Here is a 25986-nt window from a genome sequence, read left to right on the forward strand (position 1 = left end):
TAAGAAAGTACAAGTTTCTTCATCTTCCCAGGGGGCATGAAGAAAAAGAGCAAGACCAGCAAGGTAAAAGATGAGTATGTGCAAGGGAGAGGAATAGGAGGAAAGTTAGTGAAGGAGGAGGAGCATTCAGAAAGGAGTTAGGTGATGCAGAAGAGGTCTCCAAGGATTTAGTCAATGGTACTCCCACTCAAAGATAAATCAATCTGAAAAACAGTCATTGCCTTTGACAATTATCAGGTCACAAATTATATATATCAGCAAGAACTGCTTCTACGGTATAGTTTACACAAGTGATAGACCAGGTGGTTTGAGAAGTGAGGAAATTGAGGTAACACAGAATGACTATTCTAAGAAGTAAGGTAATAAAGGTTAAAAAGAAGATAAGATGTTATCTACTGTGAATATTTTCAAATTATGTTTTAAACATAATGGATATTTTATCATCCTCACAGGCTGAGGAAAGAATATGATGGAAAGGGAGAGGTTGATGATACAAAAGGTCATTGGTGAAGGGTGGTGCAATGGTGGCTCAGTGGCAGAATCCTCGCCTGCCATGCCGGAGACCCAGGTTCAATTCCCAGTGCCTGCCCATGCCAAAAAAAAAAAAAGGTCATTTGATGGAAAACCCTATAATAGAGGCAGCGAGGTGGGCAGTAGGATTGAGGATGGGTTGGGACCTCGTGCATAATTGGGAGGATTAGTCTTGGGAAGGAGGAATGATGACTATTTCTCTAAGGAAAGAGAAGATGATAAATGTGGATCCTTTTTCAGTGAAGTCTAGAGGTGAAGCAAGCAGGAATTGAATTAATTGATCTCCAACAGCTTCAGTTTTGTTGCCAATAATGATGAAATCAGACTTCAAATTTAATGTGAACAAGCCATCAGATGATGATTGTGTTTTCCTTCTACGTTTTGAAGTGGCTGCTACTCTTTCAAAAAAAAATGAAGAGGATAAATCTCAGTATGTGGTGGTCTGTTTAATTGAGCTAAGCATCCAAAGCTGATATATATCATTCAAAAACTTAAATGGACTTTTCATCAGCCTATGAAATAGATGTGGAATTACAAAGATTTAAAAGTTCCCTCCAGGGGATGCAAGGGTAGTTCAGTGGTAGAATTCTTGCCTGCCATGCAGGAGACCCAGTTTCGATTCCCAGCCCATACACTTTCCAAACAAACAAGCAAAATATTCAACAAATGGTGCTGTGATAAGGGAATACTCACATGGAAAAAGAATGAAATGTGACCCCTGCCATACAGCATAACAACAACAAAAAGTTACCTCCATTGCCACCATTCTTGGAAGTGAAAAAAAAACTTGATGGCCTCAAATGCAAAAATTGTCTTCAAATTATCTCCTGTATCTATGGTTGGTCACATGTGAAGCATCTGCACCAGTTCTCATCTGCAGAGAAGGGTAAGAGTGGCAGATACCCAATCCATGAGCATAGAATGAGGCAGTTGTAGCATAACTCTACTAGATGAATGTATGTACACCTGAGAAGGTGTTTTTAATGTGCTCAAGGTTAGTAATTTTAAGCAGAAGGACAAGAAGAAAAGTAAAGGCATTTATTGTCCAGTAGCTATCTAGGTAGCTGAGAAGCAAAGGCCCATTTGTTCTTCTATTCTTTCATCCACCAACCACACAACCCACATTCGTACGCACCCACAGTCTGCCAAGCACTGTTCTAAGCACTGAAATACAGTGGCAGCAAGAAAGACACAGTCCCTGACCAAAGCTCTTGTAGCAAGGACGACTGATGTTAAATAAGTAATTACAGTTAAGTGAGATGCTATGATAAGGATGTTATGATAAGGTATTATGAAAGTATAGAACAGAGGGATTTAAACAGTAAGTGACATTTAAAATCCAGAAGATAAACAGCAGTTAATTACATGAAGAGAAGAGGGAAGCATTTCAGAAACACAGAACTGCAAGAACAGAAAAGAGAAGCCCAGGAGTATGAATAAGAACTGAGACCATGTCTGAGCAAGAAAAACAACAGAAAACAGCTGGGCCAGACTGAGAAAGAAAGCAGGCAAAACCGAGGCAGGGAAAGTTGATCATGTCTAGACAGGTCAAGGATGGCTTTGTAACTCAAGGTATTTTAACTTCATCCTAAGGGTGCTGGGGAGGGTTTAAGAATGGTGTGTATGTGAATGTGTGTGTATATGGTGATGGCGGTGGGAGGGAGTGTGATAGAATCAGATTTGCATGTCCGGATTAGAACTTGCTTTAGGAGAATAAAGTAACTGTGGCATTTAGGATGCATTAGAATTAGGGTGACCAGCCTTAGGGTAATGATGGAAGAGGGAACAGTGGATGTATGATTGTGACCCAGGATCCTTCAGAGCAAGCGATTTTTGCCCACTTGAATTGTGTAGATGAGGTTCAAGATCAACACAGGTGGAGTTTCCCTAGACCTGTGGCACTTCTCCTAGGATCTTACTGGTCCATAGATGGTATTGAAGGCGGGATGTCATTCAACCACCTTGTGAAGACTAAATGATTTGCTACTACCAAATCTATTTACTTTTAATCTTTTCAATATAATGAATATAATCTGGTGGATGACTATTTATGTGTTTTTATTTTTCGCCTACCAATGTTAAATTATGTTTTGTTCTACTGAGGAATTTAGTTTGGCTCATGGAGTTTGACTCTGAAGCACAGGCCTGGGGAGTGACCAAGTTTAACCCACCTGTCTTTGCAGGACAGCATGATCAATAGCCTCACCAGCCACCAGGCATGAACACAATGAGGAGACAACACACAACTGGGGGTCTAGTTCCTAGCCAGAGTCTGAGTGAAGCAGAGATGACAGATGTCACCACTTTCTGTCAGAGACCCCATCAACACTGTTAGTGCATTGTGTAAGGATGAGTGTACAAGAGTCACAGTGAAAACAAAGGAGGCCTGGAGCGCTGAGCCTGGTGAATCAGGTACATGGGGCCACCGTCTGGCTGATGTGGATCTGCCTGACTTCCCATCCCCTCATTGTCACTCTGTACATGGCAGGGAGCCCGCAACTGTACTGTTTCCATTGGAAGAGAAGCGTAAAAAAGAGCAGGAGCTTGACCTGAGAAACAGAGTCTTTGCAAATAAGTATAAACCAGGAAGATGCAGTTATTCATATAAGCCTGGAAGAGGCAAGTGCATCTACACCTGCAAGTGTTAAGATACTGAGCACCTCAGGTTGCCATGAAAGAGATGGATATTGAAAGAAACTTTATGTTTGGGCACTTTGAAATTTACTGGATATCACTGCTGCTGAAGGGTTGTTGGTCAGGGAAGATTGTTTTAACACACAGCTCATTCCCATAAAGCCTGGGTCTGTGAATTATTAAAAGCAGAGTGGAAAGCTTTCATCTTTCATAACTGCTCATTAACACACAGTTAGCACTCTGTAGTCTACTTGCATAGGTTTCTGGTCACGAACAGAGGTCAGGTGGCATTCACTTCTGAAATGGCCTCCAGTCTTTTCCTAATTTGACTTTACTTCAACTAGTTCAGGACTTGGGTATAGAGGGGAGATTGCTTTCCTTACAGCATCCCCAGGGTGTGCCAGGAAGCAGTTCTGGTATTCATGCACAGCATCCTGTTGGGGAGCTGAGTCATATGGAATCGTGATATACTCAATCATGCCCTTTGTAAAAAGTGAGAGCAGTCTAGGTCTGCTGCCTAACACAGTACCCCTGACTTTGGGGCTGGGGGCCACCTGCATGGACACCTGTACACAGCCATTGGGTTGGAGGTGGGGGAATTCCTTGAGCCTGAGTTGGGCCTACTGGGAAAGAGCCTGTGAGCTGGAGGCTGTCTCTCATGCTGCTGACCTTTCTGTGTTCTCAACCTCACTAGGCTCTTTCTCTGTCTTTTCTATCAGTACTGCTTTGCAGTCAGAGATACTGGAGAGGGGATAATCAACCTGCTGATAGGAAAGCAAGGACGTTAGGGTCATGGGGAATTATGCAGAGGTGTGATAGCATGACCTGCTAAGGAGGCTGAAAGGAAGATAGATAACAGCCGGCATGAATTCAGTGCAGCGCCAGCAGGCAGAGAGAATGTCAAACCATGGGGTCACAGCAGTCACCCAGTCTAACACCAAAGCATTGGCCAGTTAGGATTCTGAGGCTTCCTAGAGAGGGCAGGGATTTTTGAAAATATGCAGATAGGCAACTCCCACAGAGAGGCTTCGGGGGGATCATTTAGTCTAGTCTCAGATTTAGACTTCTGATTTTAACTCCAAATGATTGTATTTGTTTGGTCACCGAGATACAGTGACTGGATTGAAAGAAGATGTTTTTCAGAGCTCATCCCATTGCTAGATGATCTATACCTCCTGTGGTGCGTGAAGAGTCAATGTTTTCATAAGTTCTGGGGCGGTCTTGTGAAGAGCAGAACATATTTCATTTTATGTTTTGATATCACTAATGTGCTAAATGTAAACATTTAAAATGTACCAGAACATTCACACTACTTTTTTTGGTATATCTCTGTGTTACCTGGAGTTTTTTTAAAAATGGAAGGATCCCAGGTCTCTCTTGAATGCTGAGAGATCCTGGGGTTTGCTCCCTTCACCCTCAGCCCCACCCCAATAAATTTAGACCTTTCTCATCATATTTAAAATTAAGGCAATATCCACGGATACTTAGAATTAAACAGTGCATGCCTTAGTTGCAGAATCTTAAAATGCCAACTTTGTGTCTCTATGTGGTATGGTGGAAAGATCATTGGGAATAATAATCTATCATTATTATCAAAGTTCTGCCAAGTAATCAGGTGTTTGCCTAGAGTGACATCATTATGCTTCTCTGAGCCTCAGGTTTTCCATCGTTGAAAAGATGCTCCAAATACGTTACAGGGAAGAAGTAAATGAACTTACTATGAAAAATTCCTTGCACAGAACTGGAAACATAAATACTCATTCCCTTCATTTTTTTTTGGTCCATTTCTGGGATTCAATTTTCCTTCCTGGAATATGAAGTCCTTTTAAGCTTTAACACCCTTTTATTCTAATCGACGATTGATTTTTATCTATTTTAATTATTACTAAAAACTTAAAAAGGAAACCTAAGTATTACCTTGGAGGTAGTGATTCCCTTTCCCACACCACTTTCCTCCCCACCCCACCCTCAGTCTTCCATAGATGATGTCATATATCCTTTGTTCCCTAAAGGCAGAGAATTTCCAATGGAGATCCTTATCTATGAAATTATAGACACGGCTAAAAAAACACATGGAGAAATGGTCCTCTCATGCCCAGGGAAGTGTGAAGTTACTCCCCTCAGAAAACACAACTTCCTCTACCCAGAAAACTCATGGGAAATCTTCAAAGCCCAACTCAAAAGCATTTCTTCCATTTAGACTTTCATGATCACCCTATTCAGAAGTGAATGTCCTTATTTTCAAACATTTAGCACTTGCGGGGTATCACTTGTTTATAGCCAGGCAGCCCATGTATGCTCACTTTGGATAGATGATGATCTTGGAGATGGACCAGGCTTGCCTTTGTTTTTGTGACCCCTCCTTCTCCTTATTCATCTACACGGGACACTGCTTCTTCTCCCTTGCTTTGCCACTAAATGTTGGGTGTCTAGAGCAGCATTGACCAACAGAAATAGGATGAGACCCACAAATAAGAGCCACACATGCTAATTTTGTGGAGGGGTTGCACGGTCCGGGAATCGAACCCAGGTCTCCTGCATGAGAGGCGAGCATTCTAACCACTGCCCTACATATGTAATTTTAAATTTATACCATGTCACTGCTTTATTTGGATAGAGAATGAAAATAATGCAGTAACTTTCTCACAATACTAAACAACTAACCTAACAATCATAGGTAAAATAACAAGAACATTTTATGTTTGTAGGTTCAATAATAAGGAGTTCAAGGTAGATAAAAAGCTATAAATATATTTTTAAGAATATAAGGTGTTAATTAAAAACACTATTTCAAAAAGGGTTAAGATAAATGAGACATTTCAAGTATGGAAGATATATGGGTTAAGGAGAAATGACCAAGATTGCAACAGAGGGACGTATATAATTTACTGACATAAAAGATACTCACTAAATAAAGCCAAATCCTTCTACTCTTGTGTTTATAAAAGAAGGTGGAAGCCAGAAATGGACATATGGTGTCCCTGGGGAGGAAAGGAGACAGATGCAAAATAAGTTATGTTCCTGCCACAACAGGTGATCAAGAAATTTATAATTTTTGAATTATAACTAAGACAACTCCAAGGCCAGAGAGAGAACTGCGACAGTATTTTGAAGACAGTGGCAAAAGAAAAAAGAATATCAACTCTTATGAGAAAATGTCAAAGTTTAACACCTGGAAAAAGCATCCTTCCCTTAAACCTGAAGACTCAGCTAACCTTGCAGAAACAGGCCCTTTGGGGTTGCAGGAGTCTCATACTCCTCCCCCTATTTTCTCTAGTCAGGAGACCAGAGTAACATTTAAAGGACTTGAAGACCAGCCAAGTTGTCATTTGACCACAGTGAGAAGGAGCAAGGGAAGGCTGGAGTGGGAGCGATGGCAGTGGAGTCTGTCCTGGGGTTTAAGATTGAAAAGACAAACAAGAGAGAAGGGGCTGTAGAGAGGAGGGAAGAGTGCAGAAAGATCTCTGGGAGGAACATGACTGATGGTGAGAGTGGAACTCCTGCTACTTAGGGTTCCCAAGAGTGAAGAGCACAACCAAAAACAAAATAAAGATATATGACCATGCTGTAAGTTGCGTATATTAAAAACAATAATATATTACTATTATTGCTGCCAAAATCTTTTAGCTATGGAACACTTAGCAAACAGAGGCTTACATGGATGCCCAACATATGAAACTGACAGAAATGGAACTGCCCTGGTTGCAGAGGCGGTGAAGGGTACCTGAAGCCTCCCTTTCCTGATGGATCTATGAAAGTCCATTTGCAAGCCCCTGGTCTAACCTGTGCACCTTCTGTTTCTGATCATGATGCAGTCCAGGCTGAGCCAAGAAGGAGAATAAAGCTCATCAGGGATCCAGGGTATGAAGCTAGGGTCTGGAATCCCCAGGCAAAAGGCTGCAGGTGGGAGGGAGTGGACATTGCAGATAGGGTAGAGGGTAGGGAGCAAATCTTCTAGACTGGCACTAGAGTGTGAGAAGCTCTGGAATAGCTGCTGGGGCATTGGGGGTCCCTGGTGTCCCCTCTGTAAGTGCTCAAGGTGACCATTCACCGAATCAATGAAAATGTCGCCAAAATTAAAAAAAAAATTAATTAAGAAAAAAACAACACATAATGTTTATAACAACTGATTAAACAGGATGCATTTGGCAATGGTTTTAGGTGATATTTTGTTGCTACTAATAGTATCTGAACTGACGAGAATTCCCAGAGCCTGGGCAATGAGCTGAGTGCTTGGCTTATTCAATCTTCAAACACCATGAGCCAATGGTCTTGTTTATTCCCATTTTCCAGATGCAAAGTAAGTTTTGCTTTTGCCAGAGCAAGATATCAAAAACTTCAAGGAAATAATGCACTAATAATCCCTCTGGGTAATGTGATACTCATTCAAAGCCCGGAATTGGACAGTAAGGTAGATTGTATTATGTACCCCAATTTAAACATGCTTTTTCCCAATCCTGTGAATGTGAACCCATTGTAAATAAGAACTGTTGAAGATATTATTTTTGACTAGGGTGTGGCCAACTGAATCCAGATGGGCTTTATTCCAGATTACAGGTGCTCTTTATAAAGAGAATGGAGTTCAGCCATACAGAGAGAGAGCCATCAAAAGAGTTAGAAGCTGGGCGGGCCACGGTGGCTCAGCAGGTAAGAGTGCTTGCCTGCCATGCCCGAGGACCCGGGTTCGATTCCCGGTGCCTGCCCATGTAAAAAAAAAAAAAAGAGTTAGAAGCCAGAAATCAACAGAACCCAGAAGAGAAGGAAGACATCACCATATGCATTGTCATGGGACAGAAAATGGATCACTAGTAGCCAGACCCAGAACACCATAAACTTCAGGGAGAAATTGTCTTCTGGCTGACATCTCAATTTTGCACTCTTCTAGCCTCAAAACTGTGAACTGATAGATTCCCATTGTTTAAGCCAACCCATTTTGTGGTATTTGTGATTACAACCAGGAAACCAAGAAAGATGTCAAAAGATATTACCCTGAACCAAGCTGACCCTCAGAATCTATGTTACTGGGACATGTCTCTTATGGACCACACACAGCAGAGCTGCATGCAAAAAAGTGAGAGATTAAGTCCACTTGGATACCTTTAGGTAATATAATCACCACTTTTAAGTAGAAATAGGGAAAGAGGATGCTTTAACTTACCTTCCCTTTGTTCCTACCTGAGGCACTCCCTGCACTGAGAGAATCTTCTAGGGAAGTAGTTCTCATCCCTGGTAATCATTAGAATCATCTGAGTAACCTTAAAAATACAGATTCTCAGGCCTTGTTCCAGAACCTCAGAATGACTAAATAATGAAACTAAGGCTAAGGCCCAGGAATGTGCATTCAGAAGCATTCTTGATGATTCTGATACTCAGTCAAGTTTGTGAGCTGCAGTCCTGGGACAAGCTGAGAATAATGTTGACTTTACTGAAATTAAAAGAAAAAAATCCTCAATTTAGCATGACCAACAGTACCAAAGAGTAATGTAATTGCTGACATCTTTCAGTTGCTTACTTTGCTCAAGGCTCAGAGTTAAGCACTTTATGTAAATTACCTCATTTAATCATGATGATAAATTTATGAGTTACTACCATTATTATCCCACTTTTACCAATGACGAAACTAGGGCTTAGAGAAATTAAGTCATTTGGCCAAGGTCAACCGTTAATTACATTTAAAAAATATCCAAGGGAATATAAATAAAACCTGAAAGAGTCTAGTAAAGTATTAAGCCTCTATTAAATAGAGATGGACTCTTCTACCGGTCTTTCAGCTTTTTAGACACATTCCTCAACACCAGTTATTGAATCTAACCTAAGCTTTAATTACTCCACCTGTAAAGTGGGGACACACTGATCTTGCCCTCTGGGGTACACTAGCCTACTTGAAAAATTTCAGAGGTGGGGAGGATGTGATTTAAGGTGTTTGGAAGACTGTATGCAAAAACCTGGTCTGAACTCAAGTAAATTTAATCTGAGGACAACAGCAGTTTAAATTAAAGCAAAAGATGCAGAATATTGACCCTATCTGGAGGCCTTGTTAGATAATCAAACTTTGAAAATGTTGTTTTGATGACTTTAAAAAGGTAACAGAACTAATCCCTAGTTAACCAAGGGCTTGTTTATCCTGTTGCATTCAAATGTGTTCTAAAGATTTGAAAAAAAATTGTTTCCTAACTGAGAAGAGTTGTGTGTGTGTGTGTGTTTGGGGGGGTTTATTTTGACAATGGTAAATCTCCCTAATGTGATACCACATCTGTGAAGCTGTAAATAATGTATGCATTGACATTGCCAAATCTTTGGTTTTTGTAAAGGCCTAACTAGATGCTTATGTATTGAGGGCCACATTCCTAATCACTCTCCCCCAGACCTGCCTGTCAGTCCTGGGGCATTCCTATGCTCTCCAGTCTACTACCAGATCATAGCCATAACGGTTAGAAAAACCAGCTTCCAACACAGGGTTCTGGCAACTTGAGCATAGTCACTGAATACTTGTAAAAATTCACTTTAAAAAGTATATAAAAGGTAAAATTCATAGGAAACTTCCTAGAAATAGCTGAATCCTTTAACAAAGTGACACTATTTGTCTTAGTTTGCGAAGGTTGCTATGACAAACACCACAGATTGGATTGGCTTAACTCATGGTTTTGGAGGTACATCTCATGTCAAGGTATTGCCAGGCCATGCTTTCTCTCCAAGTCTGTAGTGTTCTGCTGATGGCTTGCAGCAATCCTTGGCATTGCTTCACATATAAATCCTTCTCTGCCTCCATCACGTGGCAATCTTTCTCTCCTTTTCTGACTTCTACAGACTGACTGCTTATGAGGACTTTAGCCACAGTGGATTAAGGTCCACCTGATTCAATTTGACCTCATCAGATAGAATCTTTAAAGGTCCTATTTGCAAATAAGTTCACTCCTTCAAAACTGGAGGTTAGAACTTGAACATGTCTTTGAGGATGACTTGATTCAATCCACAGAATTATACAAATAAAATATAAGATAATAAATAATAATACTTTAGTTAAGCTAAGGGAGAACAGAAGGCTTTTGGGGTCCTCAGCTATCTGGAAAGACTACTAAATCCCTCTGAGACTGAGGATTTTTCACAAGCTGCAGAAGGAACCTCAGACATGTCCAAGGATGGATCGCCGAACTACAGTAATTATTCCTATTTAAATAAAATAGATACATATTCAGTCCCAATTTATCAAGAGAAACACCAGAGACATTTGATGCTTGGGATAGTATAATGTTTGCAAGGCTGTGGAAGAAAAGCATGAGCTTTGGACTCAAACATACCTTGTGTTTTAATTCTGGTTTCTTCCATTTAAAATGTATAAGCTTATGGCAATTTACTTAATTCTCTGATCATCAGTTACTTTATCTGTGAAAAAAGAGATAACAATACATAATATTGTTATTACGCACCACCGCAGCTAGAGTTCTATGAAGTGAAGCACATGGCAAAGCTTCCTATTGCCTGACAACTACTAGATGCTCAATTAATATCAGTTGCCTTATTGGTCCTGAAATACTTAATCTTACTTTAACAATGCCACTATTTACCACCACAGCTAGGTCCACATCTAAGGTATCCAGCAAAAAGAAATGCATGTGTTTCTGAGACTGCAGGGTTATGGAAATAACAATAAAATGAAATGAGGTGACAAATTTGAACTGGGCTTGAGCAAAACTATTCTCCTGAAAAACCTTCCATTTATATTTTTCTCCTCTCACAAATTACCCAGAAGATTTGATATTGGTTAAAATAAGACATTTGGAAAATTATTGTAAAATGATGTTAAGTCAATGTTTGCCCATTTTTAAGTTATCTCTGGGATAAATATATATGGATTTTTCAAGGTTTTTAAATAAGTGTGATAAATGTTGTTTCCTCACACACAAAATAATTTAACATATGTTATTCAACTTTGCTTTCACAATTCCTCTTCTCCTGAAAAAAGGAAAGAGAAAAACAGTCACCTTAGGATTAAGACAAGACAGGGAATACTTCTACTCTAGGAAAATAATATTAGATTTGACATAAATTAGGTGCTTGCCAGTAACTCAACCACACCTGTCAAATAAGATGTTAAAATATGAAATAGAATATTAACAAAAGTTGATTTCGCTAGTGAGTAGGCATGATTTAACTGTGCTGTAACCGAAAGGAAAGGAGTTTGAAGGCAGACCTGTTTTAGTTGGAGAAGCAAATTCATACAATAAAGAGATTTACTGCTATAATTTTCATTGTACTGTCTTTCCCAAGTAGCATTTGGAAATAAATTTTAAAATGTGGCTTGTATAGCTGCAAAAAGAGCATTAAGTTTACAGAACTCTTATTGAGCAACACCCTAAAAATTATTGAGTAGAAGACAAGTAAAAAGCAAACATACAAAAAAAAAAATTGTTGCCAAGCAAACAATCACAGCACAATGTGATAGGGTTTCTATACTGTGTCGCTGTGCTATGGTGTTAGCTAGTAGGGGTGCCTAGCCCAGAGCAAAGTGAGGACTACAACATTCTGGGTCATTTTCAAATATGCTTTTTTTTTTCATTTTGTGCTTCGACATACAAACCAATGTTTGTCAAACTTTAATGTGCATACGAATCATTTGATGATTTTGTTAAAATTCAGATTCTGATTCTGTAGATCTACGATGGATGCTGAGATTCTAACCAGCTCTAGGTGGTACAGATGTTGCTGGTCCGCGGAGCACAGTGAGAAGCAACAGTGTAGACAGCACTACTGCCTTATGGCTGCTCTTAGAACCTCTCTTTGAATTTGTCTCTAAAGCTCCCAAGAACAAGTAGAAGAACTTTGTCAATGCAGGCAGGCCTATGTTTATAAATAATTGTATAATATTAACATTGAAATTTTTAAAAAAAATTTTACTCATTTATTTTTTTTTTTTGTATTTACAGACATTTGTCCTTCAAATGTAAGAGGAATGTTTGCTTTGGCCAAGTGAATTAGATTCTTTTCACCGTTAAGTCCTTATGTTTTGTCTTAGTTTGCCAGGCTGAATGACAAATACCGCACGACTGTTTGGTTTAACAATAGGAATTTACTGACTTACAGTTTGAAGCTACAAGAAGTCCAAAATCAAGATATCAGCAAGACTTGCCTTCTTCTGGAGTCTGTTTGATCTGATGCTGTCTGCTGATGAATCCTTGGGGTTACTTAGATGTATCTCTGCTTCCTACTATATGGCAATATTCTCTCCTTTCCTGCTTCCGTGATTTTCAGGGTCTCTTCAGAAGGCCTTCTCTAATATGGCTTACATTCAGCCTCATTCAGCTGGGCCATACCTTAACTAAAAATAATATCTTCAGGAGGCCTTATAGACAATGGGTTCATACCCACAGAACATGGACTAAGATTAAGAACATGCGTCCATCTATATCTGAGTATGTAATTCAATCTTCTACAGGTTTTCACTTCCAGCCAATGCACTATGACCAGGACTATTTTTCTCAGCAGTTTTCCCCTTTTTGTGTTGGGATGACAAGCCAGATTTGCTTTCAGAAATAAGGTGAAAGCTAAAGTAAATGTTGACTTAAATAAACATTGGGGTTTACTAAAATGAGGCCTTCATACTTCTTTGGTAAGATTATAAATAGGTTTAACTCTTGAAAAGCAACCTGGAAATATATCTTCTATGCTGTAAAAAGTTTGTACCCTTAACCATCATAACACATATTAAAGAAATCTCAAAATATTTATCTAATATTTTATTTAATATTAGAGAAAGCTGTCTAACAAAGCCATGCATTAAAATGGTAACGTTCATAGCAGATATTGGGAAAGAAGATGAAGTTCTAAAAATTATGCATACAATTAAGTAAATCATGCAACCACTTAAAGGGATATTATTTGGTCCCAGAAAAAAATGTTTGTGAAGCAGTTCTTATAACACTGTAAAATACTGTGTAAAATGCTAAAGTGTTTTGAAGCTTTATATGCCCCAGAAAAACATGTTCTTAAATCCAATCCATATCTGTGAGTGTCAACCCATTGTAAATAGGATCTCTTGATGAGGCTACTTCAGTTAAGGTGTGACCCACCTTAGTCAGAATAGGTCTTAATCCTCTTGTTGAAGTCCTTTATAAACTGAACGGAGAGAGAGAGAACCATGGGATCAAGAAGCCGAAATCAAAGGAAACTAGAAGAAAAGGGAGAAATTAGCAAACCCTACCATGTGCCTTGCCATGTGGCAGAGGAGCCAAGGATCATTGGCAGCTGGTCTTTAAGAAGAAAGCCTTGCTTGATGATGACTTGATTTGGATATTATCATGGCTTCAAGCTGCAAGCTAATAAATTCCTTTTTTTTAAAGCCAACCCATTTCATGGAATCTGCTTTGAGAAGCCTAGGAAACTGAAACATTTGCAATTAAATGAAATTACTAAAATTCAGTTTTATATGAACAGTTTTCCAGCAACAACAAATAATACACATATTTACAGATAATGTTATATGTAATATGTCATACCACTATGTTGCACAGCCTAGAGGGCACCAATCACATAGTTTGTGTGAATACGCTGCCTGGGGTCAGGTAGTACACAACTTACACAGATGAGGTTGGCAGTCCTGTTTGTAAACTAGAAATAGAGAGGAAGAGTTTAGAATGGGTACACCAGATGCAATAGTTTATTTTGTCTTTGGGGGGGGATGACATTATGTTTTTATTTTTCCCTAAATTGTCTACATTTTTCTATAATGGCCATGCTTGCTTTTATATATAAAAGCAATAAAATAATTATATAAAAATTAAAGAAATAAGGAGACCCAACAGTTTGTTCTCCCATCTTTTCTTTATTGGATTTCCACTGCAGAGTCTATCAAAATATATTCTGTAAATTTTGTAATAATGATTATTGATGTTCATGTTTCCTAAAGACACATGGCATGGAAATAAATTTCTCTCTGGATCCCGGCCAAATGAATCCTTACTGAATATGTGCCAAGCCCACAGCTAAGTACATTTACATGGCTGATCTCATATAATCTTCTCAGCATTGCACTACAGGTAGTGTTACCATCAGCACCTTATAAATCCCAGAAAAAAAATATCCTCGCTGGCTTGACTACCTTTTTTTTTTTTTTTTTTCCATTTTACTGCCTTCTGGATGATGTAGCAATTGATTAAAGATGGGAGGCCTCATAAAAAAGGTGAGACTGGGGGAAATGATGGGCTAAGGAGCCTCACTTGTTATAGGAAACATAAGACTTCCTATAGGAGAATGAAAGGAATTGCTTCTAGCCATCAAGGAGGGCAAGATAATTGTTTAGCTGAAATTTTAGTTAGAGAAAATCTGATGACTATATAGACTTGGATTTGAAGACAGAAGACTTGGTTTAAATACCAGTTCACTCCTTACTGACTGGACAATTTTAGGCAAGTCACTAATGTTTTCTGAACTTCAATTCCTATTTAGGAATTTAAAAGTCTATTTAGAAACTTGAAGTATTTCTCTATGATCACTATTAGTGGAGGTGAGGAGGAAAGGTGGTGATGATCCTGTCCTCTACTATTTCGGATACACAGCAAATATCCTACTTATGCCATCAGCATAAGACTAGGTGACAATAAGATGTCCAAGATGAGTGTGTAGATGCAACAGTCTTCAATAAATAGGTCTTAGTGAAAACGAGAGTTTATGAATTCTCTGAACATTTTTGGGGGGAGCACGCTCAGTGTAAAGGGCCTTGGAAGAGAAATAGTAGACAAAGAAAAAAAGATATTTTCAGGAAACCTGTCCAAGGAGAACTAAGACAGAAGTTAGTTCTCCTTCTTAGGATTAGACTGAAGGCAAATCCAAGAGAAAACCTTAGAATCAGGAGACCTAGAGACCAGTTCAGCTCTGTCCACAGTAATGCTGTCAGATGCTAGATGAATCACTTTGCTGATATAGATTTTCCATCTGTAAATTAGACTAAGACTTTAATTTTAACTTCACAGCTTTGTCTTGTTTGCCTTTCTGGAACTTACTGTCCAATAGTGGGAACTGATGATTTTGCCAGTTAGAAAGAAGAATTTCTTTCTCTGCTTTAACCAGTCAGCTTCTGCTGGAGAATTCATTGAAACCTTCATTGGAGCTTCCAACCTGTGGCCTGTCCTATGGAATTTGGACTTACCAATCCCCATAGTTATGAATACATACATACATATATATATAACTCTCCTGTTCTTCTGGAGAACCCTTACTAATACATATGGGACATGGTACGAACTTACTTTCCTCAGGTAGAATATTCTGAGGATCCAGTGATCTCTAAGGACTCTACTAACTCTAAGTTGCTATTAGTCGGTGCTTTTTTGGCAAAAAGGAAGGCAATGATTGCAGAGGATGCTAAGGCTGTAGAACAGATGGCACAAGCTTACCAGGTTATCTCAGGACCTTAAATAGAGGCAGCATTAAGGGAGAATGAAGAGAGAAAGGTTTTACTTTGACTAGTGGAGGGGTTCTGAATGAAGGAAGGCTTTTTGTATTCTAGAGTAGCCCTGTGCATGTAGAAAAAAAGGAAGCAAGGAAAGTGCTTTTACAAAGGGAGAGGTGTCAGACTACAGGCTTACTGAGGGGCTGGAGCTACTTTTAGTTCACCATGGCTCCCCAAGTCAAACAGTAAACATTAATGAAAGTTGTTGATTGAATGAAGATGGTAATGGGGCACCATGGGAATGGGACTTACACTTAAGTCCTTAAAAAGCCAATGAATTTTGTCTTGAACTTAAGACAGATACAGTAATGGAAGAAAAAAAGGAAGAATTGTGGAAAATAAGGATGGAAATGAGAAGATTTTAAACGATCAGATGAGGTAACTACATTAAATTCCTTAAGAGCAAAAAGACTGAGAGACTGTAAGTCACAAATAAATATCCTCATTTTCATTGTCTGTTGCTTGGACAATGATTTCTTTAATATTTGGAGAAGGCAGAAATCTTGGGCAGAACAGAGGATGATCACAGCTTCAAGGGAAATGATGCTCAATGCTTCCTCCATCAGACCATTAGATCTGTACTTCCTCAGGTTTCCTTTTCACAAGCCTGTCTCTGTTGGTCAGTCTCTGAGCTCTGGTATTAGCAGAATATTAGAAAGTAAAGAGCTAGAGCAAACAGCAAGAAGAATATTTCCAGAAGACTTGTTTGAGCCTGGGATGCTCTGAAGAGGGTCCACTTCTTTCCATCTCAAGGACCAAGACATGAATGTCTCAATCAGCTGTCTTTGTTGGCATTAAAGCTTAGATGATCTGGCCTTCATCTGGCCATCGGTTCTTATTACTTGGCCAACAAGGGGAATCTCTTACATTTCAGATGATTATTTTTAACTTGTGTTTATAATTTAAGTATTGCCATAAAAATTTCCTATTGCTTTTTGAGTCAAAATTTAAATGAAATGTTTAGAAAAACAAAGTTTCTTAAGCATTTTTTCTTTCTTTTTTTTTTTAGGCCTTTTTTCTTTTAAAATATCTTTTGATGATTCTTATTCTATCATATTGACTGAAAGAACTGAAAGGATTTTTTTCTCTTAATTCAGAGTTTAATTAAGAGAAACTCTGAGGGGAATTTAAAACGTCCCTGCTTTTTATTGCACATATGTGACATGTGAAATACAAAATTCAGTTTTACTTCCTTTTTATCAGATACTTTCTTAAAAAAACATAAAATTTACTACTCAATTAAGTCCATAGCTCTGCCCTTCTGATATCTAAATTTAGCTCCCAGTTTCAGAAGAATTTGCATACTCTTGAATAAATGCCAAGGAAGGGGTAAAGTGGTTTAGTAAAATTACTTATATGCAGATCCCCTCCTAAAGTGCCCTGTGAATAGCTTTTATTAAGCAAGATTAAAATTGCTCATTATCCCAAAATAGCTTCGGTGCATGTGATGTTATAAAAAAAGCACACACCGTAATCAGTTTGACATTTTTGGAATTTCGAAAGGTAATTAGGCTCTCCTTCTTGAAAAAAAAAAACCCCTGCTATTGTGAGCTTTGCCAGTGAAGTAGAATCCTCATTTTCATAGAACTTTAGCTTGCATTAGCTTATCTCTAAAGTGACTGATGCTAGTACATTGATTAAATACAGAAAATTTGTCTTGAAGGGGCAGATTGATTGACTGACACAAAAGAGCAAATAATTTCAATATCTTCAGGAAGATCAGAAACAAGAATAGCGAGGTCATTTCCAATGGAGGGGAAGGATATTTGAGGATAAGCACTTAGGAAACTCGTAGGTGCCATGCACTGGTTTATCCCAGCAAGCTGTGGTTAAATGCTAGGCTTTGGAGTTGGACATCTATAGGATCAAACCCAGTCCATGTCCTAGGGAATGGTCTCTAGAAAATTCTTTTGCTCCTCACTTTTTCAGTCTTTGTTTCTATAAAAATGAGGATGATAACTAAAGGAACCATATGTCCCAGTTTGCCCTTGAGAGTCTGTGTTTATGCCAGTTGTCAAGCATAATTATTAATAATGGGTCCTTCAATTCTCAAAAGTGTCCTGGTTTGCATGATAAATTGCAGGCTAACTCTAATGAAAACCATTATAGAGCTGTTAGGAGGATTCACAGAGCACGATTCTTGGCACATAATTAACATCATGTCTGATAAAATGGGCGCTGCCTCAGCCTGCCTTGTAAGGCTCTTGTGAAGTTTAAATGAATATTCCACAGAAAGAGCTGGGCATGAGGCACATGGTAAGTGCCCAGTAAACTTAGTTATTATTGCTAATTTTATGGTATTTTACATATCCCTATATACTTGTAAGTATGGAGCTCAGAAATACCTGAAGAGTTAGAATTAATCAAAAAGACTTAGAGAAAGAATTACAGATGATCTTCTTTACAGATGATCTTCTGGTTACCTGAGCAAAAATTCTTAGATCCAGCTGGTCTAGAAACCTCTTAAATCAGGTACAACATATGGCATTTTGTATGTATATACAGGTGGACTTCATCAGCTGGAGAGAGTCATATTTATATTCCATGTCCATACTCTTAGGCAAACCTGTAAAGATGCCTAGGATCTAAAAAGATAAAGAAACCTTAAGCCACTGGCTGTCTCTTTACAGACCTGCATACTGAGGTATCTGGGCCCGAGTCACAGAATCAGTAAAGAGAGTGGAGGAGGAAAACCCAAGTCTTTGAATCTTAATCTAGGTATTTTTTGGACTATGCATTATTACCTGAAACTTACTGCTGTATCTTTAAATAAAAAGATAAAAATATTATAGTTTAAAAGACTACATTTGTTTTGGAACACCTGTCTACCAAAATTATTTGGCAGCACATTTCAGATCTTAAGGCTGCTTCTTATCTGGATTTTGAGTCTCAACTGACTTCTGTAAATTTAATGGCAACACTCTCAGATTCGGACTACATATGAGCTACATCCTAAAAAAGAAATAAACGATTTTCTTCATCTTGATGTGTATGTTTTTTTATCCATGTGTATTTTAATGTTATCCATTGAGAGTCATTTAAACCAAAACCTTCACGTAATAGTTTAATATATTATATCACTAACTGTGTGAAGGAGGTGAGGTTATTTCCATGTGATGAAGTACTTTAAAAAATTTATATATATAAACTCTGTCAATCTAGGTTCTGCTAGGTTCTGACAGGAAACAGATGGGAAATTGCAGGGGATATTTGAGGAGAGTTTGATAAGAGGACTCCCTGCAGAGGAAGGGGAAGGATTTGGGGAAACCAACAAGGGAGGATGCAGTGACCTGAGGGCACAGCTGTCACTACCCTAGGAGGGAGTACTGGAGAGGGAGGGAGACCTGTGGAAAAGTCCACCCAGCAGGAACTGTGGCATCAAGTAGAGGGACGTGGCCATCTCTCCTCCACTTGGTGGAGAAGGGGCTCCAGGAATGAACAAGCAAACCTCACTGTTCTCCTGCCAGTGCCTCCCACTGGGGAACAGAGCAGGGCACTGAAGAGTGACTCTGAAGGGAGAAACAAAAGATACCCTGCATTTTAAGCCATTTGTTTTGGTTCCTCCCCTTTTTTCATTTTTCTTTTTTGAGAAAATGGCTAGGTCATGAGGTTTTTATTGCTTGAAAGGAGGATGGTGACATAACAATCCAGACAACACAGGGTCAGGTTGTTTACTTTGGGTTTTCACATTAAAATCTAGAGATAAATAGACACTGAAAAGTTGAAGCAAGTTTTTTTCTTATGGCCAAGAATACATGAACATTTCTAGAACTTGGCTGGGTAGGGTCCAGAGTCCTTAAATTAGGTTTGGAGTAGAAAAACATGGTCCCCTTTTTCTGAGTCAGCAAAATGTGGAGTTCCCTGCACTTGGCAGAGCAGGAGCAATGCCCACATGGGGATAATCTACTGAGAGGGTTCAGAGTCCTCATGGGCTCCAGAGTGGCATGGGGAATGTCAACATTTTTCTTTGGAATGAGAGTAGCAAAGAGAACCAAGAGTCCTTATGGTTCAGAATATACTGAGGTATCTGCTTGGAACAATATACACAGACCAGAAGGGAACAGAGGCATTTCAATGATGTCATCATGGGGGAAGGCAACCTTCTCCCCTCTCCCCAGGCTTCAGAAATGTTTATGGTCTTTCCTCCATACTTAGACTCGATGCTGTGAAAGGCAAAGAAGCTAAACTTATGTAATGGCAAGCTTTCATCACTAATGAAAGAGGGGCTTAAAATTAGTTAATTTGCAGCAAAACAGTTATTACTGAATAACACAGTTTATGATCCAAGATTCTTAATGCTACATTCACTTTTACCAATCAGGAAACTGAGGAATTAAGTAATTTTCCCATATCGAAGGAAACCAACTTTGCCTTAGTGTCTTCTATGAGGAGACTGCTATTAGGGGATTCTTGTGAAATGATTTCTACCACATAGGCAATCATTCTCAAGGCATTTTTAAGATACTTGGTGAGTGTCAGGTTAGAAAGTTAAGTGGTGACTACATGGTGGAAGATATTCGTACATTAAAGTGTAGTTGTACTAGTTGTATTAGCTTTATTGTGGATGCTGTAACAAATTATCACAAACTTAGTGACTTTAATGCAATTTTTTCTTACAGTTCTGGAGGTCAGAAATCTGAAATGGGCCTCATTGGGCTAAAATTAAGTTGTTGTAGAGGCTGTACTCTCTCTCAGGCTCTAAGGGAAAATCCATTTACTTGCTTTTTTCAGCTTCTAAAGTTGCATTCCTTGACTAGTGGCCCCTTCCTCCAACTTTAAAACAAACCAGCCGTACAGTGTTACATCTTTAAATCTTTCTTACATCATCACATTGCCTTTTCCTCAAACTCACTCCTACCTTCTTACTGTGATTACATTGGATCCACCCAGATAGTCCAGGATAAAATCCATTTCAAAATCCCTAATTTGGTCACATCTGCAAATTTTCTTTTGCCATATTAGATAAAATTCAAAGGTTCCAGGCATTAGGATGTGGGCATCTTTGTGGGTCATTATTCAACCTGTCCTATGGGTGAATTCAATATTGAGAGTTTACACACTTAGGCTTATGTCTTAGATTTACCAATAAACTTGAGACGGTTACTTAAGTTCTCCGAATCACATAGGAGTATGCAGGATGGATTAATGAAATTTCCTGCTCAATATTGAGGTTTGCCAGTACTCCCTAATTCACACTCTTTCAGGGTCACAGCATACTTTTTACTAAAACATGAATGAAGCTCAGAACAGAGGTGTGGAGCTTCTCCTGGCATCTGGACTACAGATTGGCCTGAAGCAGAAGCGAAATTCTCCTGCTTTTTGCTCTCTGACAAATAGAAACCCAGGGTCTGTCGAACAAATAGAAACTTGGAAATCTAAGCACATTTAGGAATTTCAATCCCTTCTCCCAAGAAATATGATGGAAAGTAGGAGGATTCTGGGGATGACTGATTATATCCAAATCAAATCATGGAGAGTACACAGAAACTGCAGGAAAGCAGAGCATATATTAAAATGAATCTGGTAGCACCCTGAAGGAGATAGTGGTAGGGAAGTTGAAGAGACTGGTTAGACTTAACCAGTGAACTACTGTTACTTTGCTCAGCAGTAACAAAGGTTTAAACTAAGACAGCAGCAACTGTAATGGAAGAGAAAGAATGTGAGAGAGACCTTGCAGAGTTTGACCAGAGAACTCAAGAGCTGGATGTGGGGGGCTAACAAGGCTTTTGGACTGCATGGCTCTCGGTCTGTCTATAACACATATAGATAGGGACCTGAGAGGGAAGAAAAGGTTCAGAAGACCAGAAGTCAGATTTGTGAAATGTTGAGCGGAGGCACCAGCAGGAGTCCGGATGTAGGCGAGGAACTAAGAGTGAGAAGGAACTCAGGATTCCAAATTTGGAATCCTCCACCTGGAGGTGTTGGCTGAAGCTTCAGGAAATCAAGAAGAAGAAACTTTGGGGAATTCTCCCATTGATGTGGAGGGTCATGACAGACAGTAAAAGCATACATTCCAGAACACAAAGGCTGATGAGCAATATCCCGTCTCTCTCCTGTTCCCCTACACTCCCAAACATGCACATATTTTCTGTGATTGAATTTTTCCAAAATGCATGTGGACATGCATGCTCACATTAGTACAGCACTCACCAACAGAGCTGAACAATTCTCTTCCAGTTTCAAAGCACAAATTCACCAATGTGAATTTATTCAGCTCTGCCACTTTTTTTTTTCAATTGTAGACACAACCAGAATAATCTGATTTCTTAGGGCTATGGAATAAAAAATTAAAAATTGCCATTTTAGAGACAGGGAAACTAAATCCCAGAAAGTTAAATCTTCTGCATTAGTTCCTGAAGCTGCTTAGTTACAGCTGGGACTAGAAATTCCCTGGCGCTCAGTCCAGACGCCTCATCCTGCAATAAAAAGTGCTCTAACTCCGCATCACACATTGCCTATTGTAGACAAAGCTTAAACCGCCAGCACACTGAATTATCATTCAGAAAATTAGATGCTAATGTTCTCAAGAATCTCATTCAACAGGCAATACATTTCTTAAAAGGTAACAGTTGATGTAATGTGTTGTAATTAGCTAAAGAGTCTGAGCCTGTAATTCCCCTGTCAGGCCCTCAGGCTGAACTGTTTGTGTTTTTAAGTCATATCACACACACTTGTTCAGCAGGAATTGTATGGTTTACGGGAGGAATGAGTTTTTGATTTTTTATGTGGAAAGTAGGCTGCTTTCCCCTCCCTTAGCAACCCAGAAATAGATGTATGTTGCCAGGTTGGGCAGAGCTAGTATGCAGGTTAGACCACTGGAGGAAACAGGATGGTAGAAGGCAAAAATGGAAGGACTTGAAAGATTAGGAAGGTTTTGGGATTGCATGGCTCTGGGTCTAGAGAGAATCGTTTCACATTTCTGAATGATTTTCAGTTGTGCAAATACTCCAGGGTGATTCTTCCCCCTTCTTTTTGGAAAGTGCCAATTAACATTCTTAAGCTATTAACATTTTCCCCACTGCTAACACTTCCTCCTGAAATGAAGGCTGTGTTCTGATCTCTGTGTTTTCTAGTAAGTATATCAAGTCATAAAACGGGAAGCGATAAGTGATCCTTGGTCTATAACTAACTTCTATCCTCACCAATGATATTATGATTGGTTGATTTCCACAGGACTTTGCAACTACTTAGAAAGCTTCTATGTGCCAGGTGCTATGCTAGTACTGGGGATGAACATTAAAGACCTTGGTAAAGGCTAAAACAAAACCCAATGTCGTTTCCTCCCAATTCTCTTCCTCGGCCCATGTTTGGTAAATGGTATTGTCATTCACTGACTTCTGAGCCAGAAATGTCCGTTTTATCCTTGATTCTCATTCACCCCCATCAGTGGCCAAATCCCCTCAGTTCTATAACCTAGATATCTTGCAAATCCACCCAGTCCTCTCTTTCTCCACTGCACAGTCCTTCCTACAGTCTGTGATCATCTTTCCCTTGTGTTGCACAATGGCCTTTGCCCATGTGGCCTTCCTTTAGCTAGCACCAGTTAACCTTCATTGGTGACAGTGTTGAACTTTACCTGAGCCCTGTGGTTCCAGGAGTGATGGTTAAGAAATAACTCCACTTGTTTGTACTCCAGAAAATCTGAAAGGACTACCCTGCTCTTACATATTCTGTGATACATACAGTCTCCATACTTCCTCAAGACTCCCATAAGACCCATGAATGACTCACTTGTTTACCTGCCTCTACAAAACCTCAGGCCTTATTCCTTTACTTTGAGCAGTTCCTCATTAATGAACATCCTCCCTATTGCCGTAGCCCAAATAAAATCATCTTCTTAATTGCCCAGTGTATTTGTCTTTCACAGTTGTGAGAAGTAGGGGAGAGCATGACTTCAGTAAGAGGTGTGTAACTTTGAAACCTAGTCTCCTTCTGAATTCTACATTGCATACAATCATTCATTATGCACATGCAGCAGTGGCCATTTGACCTGTCTGTGGGGCTGGTGAAGTTGGAGGTCCCTGTCCCTGAGGCCCTCTAAATTTGCCATAATGAAAGAGTCATCAGAGGCAAATGTAAAAGTAGTCTAGTGGAAAGATCAGCTACAAGTGGCAGGATCTAGTCTAATAAGGCAAGGGAATCCTCAGAGAAGGACAGGCCATGGGTTTAGATCAGAGGCCTAGGGTTTGGTGTTTCTGAAGGGTATCAAGTCCCTTCAAGAAGGCAGTTAGTTCTAACTGATCCACCTATTTTGAACACCACTCATTTCAGGAATGAAAATGTATTTCTAACAATCCCTTATGCCAATTACCAAATCCTCCAGGGCAGATCAAATAGAAATGGAAGAGTTTGTAATAGCAGGTTAGTGTCTTTCAGATGCTACTAACCTCTCCTGCCCCCCCCAACCCCTCCATGAGTGTACATTCTTGGTTAGGGCAGTTCAATTGTCAGGTAATCACACTTGCAGACTAATAGAAACATATAGCTCATGTGCACAGTCAGTGCTGAAGTATTTCCAAGTAAATTGCAGACAATATAGCAATTTAGGTCACTGCAGAAAACTCTGATATCCTTACTTCCAGGATTGTTCCTCTTCAAGTCCTTCTCCATACTGTCTGTAGAATACTTTTTCTAAACTATGTATCATAAAAGATACATTTTGGGCTAGAGGTTCCCAACTGCCGATATCTAGACCTGGAGGCAGGAATGATGAGATTGCTGAAGGCCTGTTCACCCAAGAGAACTCTCCATAGTCATTCACCTAGTCAGAACCTTTCAGAGGTCTCTTGATGTCAAGATAAATTCCAAACTAAATAAAATACGTATAAAGGCCTGTATGATTTAGCCCCTATTTACCTTTCCAAGCTCTTCTTTGACCACCTCCCTTTTCTGGCCTTCTCTCCACACTGCCATGGCCCTTGAAACTCTGTCAACATGTCACATTCATCCATCTCTCCTGTACTGGGCTTGATGCTATTTGCCTTCAGACCCATTGCTTACTGTTCCCGTACTTTGCTCCCAATGGCAGTGAGGTTGCCCCCTAAGGGTGTGGATCCCAGTGGGCCTGCAGCTTAGTTCAGCTAAGGGGGCTGGGGATACTGTGAAAAGGTAGGGCCTGGAAAACGGAGAAGCTGGGGACTGTCTCCCCTTCTGCCTCTGCTTTAGCTGGGCAAGTCTGGTAAAAGATGTCTTTCTTCAGTAGCTTCAGCTCCTCTCTTCAGACAAGCCCATCTTGGTTCTAGACTTTTCCTGGTGACCCTGGCCCTTGAGCTTCAGTTACTCTGCTTCTTCCCTTCGAGGTGGGTAGAAGCTTTCTGCTCCTGCTAATCTCTGAGATATCCTACAATCCTTTGGTTGGCTTCCCTGTGTCTCCCACCTTCTATGGAACTAATTCTCCACTTTACATTCCCTCTGCTGAACACATGCATGTACAATTGTTTTCTTTGTTCCTTATTGTTTTTTAGCAAATGCCCAATGATAAAGCTTGGTTTCTGCGTAAGTCCCTCCTATGACTTCACACAGTCCTCAGAATAAAATCCTAACCCCATTACCTGGCCTAATGTTCAACTTGACTTGGCTCTGCCTGAGGCTCAACCTCATTTCCTGCAGTAATCCTTTGTGTTCTGCAGGTCTATTCCCGGTCAGTGCTCCTCCCTCATCTCTGTTCAAGATCAGCTCCTTCTCATGACTGAGGTACTGGCTTAATGCTGTCTCCTTTGAGAATTCTTCCCTGACCACCCCACTGAGAGCAGTTGACTTCTAGGCACTAGTCATTTCCAGTGGTCTTCACAGCACTTACTATCACCAGAAATTATCTTCTTTGTAGACACTTAAGGGTGAGCAACATACAGATCTTAGGTACCTAAAGCATCCTTTTATCTCCAGCAGGCAGAAGGGTCTCTGGCTCATAGTAGGATCTCAATAAATATCTGTTGAACAAATGAGTAATGGAGTTCCATGAATGATGAAAATACTTTATATAGACTAATTTATTGTAATCTTCACAGTGACACACTGAGGCAGGTGTCCTGTGTCTCCATTTTATAAGTAAGTATCTTGCCCACACCACAGACCAAATGAATAGTGGGCATGGGCTATGAGCTCAGACTGCCTAGCTTGAGACAGTTACACTGCCTTTCATCCCCAGGCAACCTCATGGAAAATACTTTAAATGACAATGACTAATAAAAGTATAAATTAGAATCCAACATATCATTTTCCTGTGCTAACCATCCCACCAGGGTTCCACTCAGGAGACCATAGCTTGTCTCTGCACAGACAAGTATGAGCATGATCAAGCAATGCCAACTACATCCCAGCCTTCTCCTTTTCCTGGTGGCCAAGGCAGCAACCCCTGATGGTCTACATGAGATACC

General features: G+C 39.7%; 1 long non-coding RNA gene across 1 annotated transcript; it reads right to left on the reverse strand.

Annotated features, from left to right (window-relative positions):
• Positions 1-6075: 6075 nt before the first annotated feature.
• On the reverse strand, positions 6076-18359 carry LOC143649322 (uncharacterized). The gene is made up of 5 exons (XR_013158950.1): positions 18034-18359; positions 13659-13770; positions 10464-10548; positions 8324-8590; positions 6076-6146 (listed from the first exon to the last, which is right to left on the reverse strand). It is a non-coding gene; the product is annotated as an uncharacterized LOC143649322 (long non-coding RNA).
• Positions 18360-25986: the final 7627 nt, after the last annotated feature.

The sequence above is a fragment of the Tamandua tetradactyla genome, chromosome 1 (assembly GCF_023851605.1).
Source record: "Tamandua tetradactyla isolate mTamTet1 chromosome 1, mTamTet1.pri, whole genome shotgun sequence".
NCBI lineage: Eukaryota > Metazoa > Chordata > Mammalia > Pilosa > Myrmecophagidae > Tamandua > Tamandua tetradactyla.